The sequence below is a fragment of the Atractosteus spatula genome, chromosome 1 (assembly GCF_055471065.1).
Source record: "Atractosteus spatula isolate fAtrSpa1 chromosome 1, fAtrSpa1.hap1, whole genome shotgun sequence".
Taxonomy (NCBI): Eukaryota; Metazoa; Chordata; class Actinopteri; order Semionotiformes; family Lepisosteidae; genus Atractosteus; species Atractosteus spatula.
In genome coordinates, this window is record NC_142706.1 from 50,297,619 (window position 1) to 50,303,021 (window position 5,403).

The 5,403-nt window shown below is 48.8% G+C and overlaps 1 pseudogene; it reads left to right on the forward strand.

Moving 5' to 3' along the window:
* The first annotated feature begins 483 nt into the window (after positions 1-483).
* Positions 484-3,890, forward strand: LOC148841217 (histamine H2 receptor pseudogene; annotated as a pseudogene).
* The last annotated feature ends 1,513 nt before the right edge of the window (positions 3,891-5,403 follow it).

Here is a 5,403-nt window from a genome sequence, read left to right on the forward strand (position 1 = left end):
AGCTGTTGTTGCTAAGGACATTGCCCGTATAGATTTTGAAAGCACTGCCTTCTCGGATGCTGAGTTTTTAAATCTTCTGTCCTTTGAGACATTTAACATATATAGGTTGCAGTAGTTGTTGGGTTTTGCTGTACCTATGGTTCCGATTCAGCCAAAAAATGACAGATTTCATGACTTCTGAGTTTCACACACATTTCAATACTGTATAAATTGACTCATGATGAACTAACGACTTTATATTTCTGGTTGCTGGTGTTGCCTTAATATATAAAGTCTGCAAATGCAGTTCATTAATAATTAATCAGTATTTTATTTTATAGTGTCACCCATTTTCGGACATCTCGAGGGCCCTGAACAGATACAAAGTCGTCCATTACAAGAAAGACTAAAGCAGAACAGGTGAGATTTCAGTGACTTGGTGAAGGAAGAGATCAGTGTATCACAGTCCAGACTCTCACAGCACCTGTATACCTGCAGGGCACCATGTTCCTGAACAGGAATTCCTCCTGGCTGGCCAACCTGTCCATGGCGTCCTCACTGGCAGAGCTGGATATCGCCCCCCCGCAGGTGGCCGTGGGCGTTCTGCTCACGCTGATTGACCTAGTGACCTTCCTGGGGAACACGGTGGTGTTCATCTGCCCGGCGGTGGAGCGCCGGCTGCGCACCGTCACCTACATGTTCATCATGTCCCTGGCCATGGCTGACCTGCTGGTGGCCTGCCTCGTCATGCCCTTCAGGTGAGCTGGGGCTGAGGAGGGGGCTGTAGTCTGGGATCTGTTTCCTTCAGGTGACCAGGGGGTGTGGTCTGGGATTTGCTCTCTTCAGGTGACTGGGGGGTGGATTTGGGATCTGCTCCTTTCAGATGACCAGGGGGTGTGTGGTCTGGAATCTGCTCCCTTCTGGTGAACGGAGAGTATGGTCTAGGATCTGCTCCCTTCTGGTGAGCAGGGGTTGTGGTCTGGGATCTGCTCCCTTCTAGTGACAGGAGAGTATGGTCTGGGATCTGCTCCCTTCTGGTGACTAGGGGTTGTGGTCTGGGATCTGCTCCCTTCTGGTGACCAGGGGTTGTGGTCTGGGATCTGCTCCCTTCTGGTGACCAGGGGTTGTGGTCTGGGATCTGCTCCCTTGTGGTGACAGGAGAGTGTGGTCTGGGATCTGCTCCCTTCTGGTGACCAGGCGTTGTGGTCTGGGATCTGCTCCCTTGTGGTGACAGGAGAGTGTGGTCTGGGATCTGCTCCCTTGTGGTGACAGGAGAGTGTGGTCTGGAATCTGCTCCCTTCTGGTGACCAGGGGTTGTGGTCTGGGATCGGCTCCCTTCTGGTGACCAGGGGTTGTGGTCTGGGATCTGCTCCCTTCTGGTGACCAGGGGGTGCTGTCTGCATTTGGATCCCTTCAGAGGTCTACTACCTTCTGGTGACTTAGAGGAGTGGAGAGTAACCCCTGACCCCTCTCTGTCTCCCTGCAGTATCATCTATGAGGTGACAGGGGTGTGGCTGTTTGGGGAGCATTTCTGTAAGATGTGGATATCCTTCGACGTGCTGTTCTGCACTGCCTCCATCGTCACGCTGTGCTTCATCAGCTTGGACCGCTATTGCTCGGTGGTCACTCCCTACCACTACCCTCGGAGGATGTCCCGGCGCAGGTCAGCAAGCTCTCCACAGTGTAAACACGGGGCTTGAAACATGCTGTTCATACACTTCCACTTTGCTCAGAAAGCAGCTTTCCAAAGCTGTTCTGATTCTGAAAGAAAATGTCACATGATCTGGGTATTGTTGAGAAAGCATAAACCTTACTTTTTTACAGTACAGGATGCAAACATAATTCATAGCATAAATATAGTACCATACTATTGTTAGCGCCTCACCTTATTTGATGATCATAAATATCCATAAGCAAAGAATTTAACTCTGTGGAGTACTAAGAATGATATTTTTCCATACTGATCTGCTGTGGCCTTATTTTAATGTTATTTAACCTGTAAACTATGAACAAGAGAAACCCTATTTGTCGTTTGAGTGTTGATTTAAATCATGCTAAAGCCTTTTTAAACCTAGGTTTACACCTGGCTTGTATTACTACAGTGAAACACTTCAGTCAGGAGACTTTATATGGGAGGACAGTTATGCAACATTTTGTAATTATCTATTTCACCCCAATCTGAACTATATCCCCTCTCTGTCTCCCTGCAGTATCAGTCCAGTGGTGTGGAGAGTGACCCCTGACCCCTCTCTGTCTCCCTGCAGTACCAGTCCAGTGGTGTGGAGAGTTTAACTTCAACCTTTAATTAAACTACAGCTAGTTGCAACCCTAACCCTAACTTCACCTTTAACTCTAGTTCCAAAAGGGAATCTCGCCCTAATTCTGAACCTGGCTCAAACCCTGAGTCCAACCCCACATGTTATCCTAGATGTAAAACTTAACCCTGACTTAATAACAGAACTAGCTGCATCTCCAACCCAGCTGAGACAGCAGCTCCAATTTTAACATCAGCCTTAGAATTTACCACAGCCTTACACATTTATGTAGCCCTTACCCTACTGCTTCATGTCCTCCATGCTCTCCCTTTAGTCCAAGACAAACCCATCCTCTGTTGCAGCCTTAGCTCCAGCCGTACTGTTAGTTGTTAATACTAATTCAAGCTTTTGCCCTAAGTCTAGCCCCAACCCTAGCACTGGTCCTAAATCCTAACCCCAACCTTAAACCTCTCAACTCTCCAACACCAACCCTAATCTTAAGCCTCACCAAGTTTTAACCTTGAGTCAAGCTACTACCTAAACCTGTAATATAACCTTACCTCCTTCTCTAACTCTTAACTGGCTTGTAGCCTTACTTACAACCATCACCCTTAACCCTAAAATAAAAATTGTCACTCAACAGACTGATACTTTTGGTATTTAGTGTGTGCAAATGTTTTTCTTGAACAAAACCTTTTTGTATCAAGAGACACAGAGAGCAAGAGTGTCTCTGCCTCAGGCTGTGTGCTGCTGTCATGTTGGCAGTATTGATCTTCCCAGACACCTTCCTAGACTGACCACTGTGCCTCACAGGCAAGCCTGTCTAATTAAGATATAGTTCGGCTCCCATGTTTCTCCCTTGCTTTGGCAGGGTTTCGATACAGAGCGTTTGCTAGTTGTAATAGAGATGGCAATTTGCACAGTACGTCTATAACATCTCTATTTCTCTGTTTCCCTTTGTCCAGGTGTATTGTGATGACGGTGACGATCTGGGTGTACTCGTCTCTGATCTCCTTCCTTCCAGTGATGCAAGGCTGGAACGAAATCCCGGGCCTGGCCTATGACTCGGGGCACGACTGTGTCTTTGTCACCAACTGGACCTTTGCCATCGTGGCTTCGGCGCTGGCGTTCTACATCCCCTTCCTCATCATGTGCACCATGTACTTCTTCATCTACCGCGCCTCTCGCCTCAAGGCCACCCGCATCGTCTCTCAGACCCTGGACCTGCACTACCACCCCGACAGCCGGCGGCCCAACAACCTGCAGCTGGAGAACAAGGCCACGCGCACCATGAGCATCATCATCTCCGTCTTCGTCATGTGCTGGCTGCCTTACTTCGTGCTCAACGTGTGGCTGGCGGCCCGGGGCTGGGGCGGGGAGAGCCCGGCCATCAGCTGCCTCTTCAAGGTCATCACCTGGCTGGGCTACTGCAACTCCACCATCAACCCCATGCTCTACGCCTTCCTCAACCGCGACTTTCAGCGTGCGCTCAAAAAGCTACTGGTGTGCCGGCGCTGGCGCTCACAGGTGGACATCGGCGAGGACATGGTGTCCATCGTCACCTTCTCTCGCACTGCGCAGGACCCCGAGTACAGCAACAAGACCACGGCCCTGCCCAGTGCCACGCTGACGCTGAAGAGCCAGCCCAAGCAGTGAACCGGCGTGTCAGAACCCCCGACTCCCGAGGGAAATGGACTCCGCCGACGTCCCACGGCTGTAGCTGTGGGCTCTCTCCTCCTGCTCTTTGGTTCTGCAGCACTCAAACATGCTGGCTGAGGGGCATTCTCCAACTGTGCAGTGCTGACACCTGCGTCTTGAACTGTGGGAAGCACACTCCTACTGACAGGGCGCGAATAGAAAAATATCAGAACACTTAAGACATCAATGACATTTGTTGCGGATGTTCCTTTACATCGTCCTCATCGTGAACACCAAGCAATGTTCAAAGGGGTTGGACAAGCACAGTATCACAAAGCATGAATGGTATTGGACTAGATACCGTAGCTGGCTGACGATGGCCTAGACAGTGTGCACTCCAGGACACTCTCTAGTCTTTGTCCTTTCTCTCTCGTAAGACAATGAGACTTCAGGGTGCCTATGTACACAGGAATACCTTAAATATAAGTACCACACTCTCTGTGCTTGGAATACAATGTTCACTTCACACTCAGCATCAGACTTAGCAACATGGCAAATTTACAGGCACCTTTCCACCATGATCAGAACCTCAACACACTCCCCAGTTGTGAACCTGCCGAACCAGCTGTCTCACACTGACACATTCCTTAAGATAGCTGCACACAAGCACGATCAGCCTGCAGGATTCATTGCCATCGTGAGACAGGAGCTGTTCCTCTCTACAGGGTTTGTATGACATGTCAAATGGAACTGATTATATTAGGATAATCCAAAAAAGCAATAATATCACCTTTTAGTATTATTGTTAGGAATTTGATGGTGGCTTCACTAAGCAATTGTTATTGAATCTTTGGTGCACATCTTTAAGCTCAGGTGTGCCACCGCCCCATCCTATTGTGCTGGGCAACTCTCCTTCATATCTGTCCCTCCTCTATAAAACAGGATCTTTCCAAATTTCCTTACTGCACTCTCATCCTTTTCCCTATCTTGTGTTTCACTGCACAGCCACCCTCTCCCTGCCAGTGCCAAGCACAGTCCCATGTGGCAGTTGGCGTCCGAGCCCAGCCTCACCCCTGCCACCAGGCCAGCACAGGGCTCTCCGTGTGCTGGTCTGTCTCAGTGGGCATAAACCACGCTTGACTCCAGCTCTCAGCTGCAAGGCTGGGCTTCGCCACAACTCTAATAGCAGACTACTCCAGAAAAACTGGACACTTCTGCAAGAGCTGTTGGGGACCTGTAAGAAGCACAGTAAACTTCAAATAGTGATTGCGATTCCAACATATAGAGCCCAAGTACCAAATTGTGATGTAGGAGGTGCCATGTCTGAGATGAGACCTAAAACCAATAGTGTCAAAGTTAAGCGCATAATTACACCACTTCTAACCAGGTTCTGAGGTGCGTTACAAGTGTCTATACCTTTATGTAGTGTTTTGACTAGTCAACTTTTAAAGAACCTCAAGAAATGTCTGTACTCTAGCAAAGAATAAAATTAGGTTGTTTTATTGACTACTGGGGTTGATGCAAAAATCAG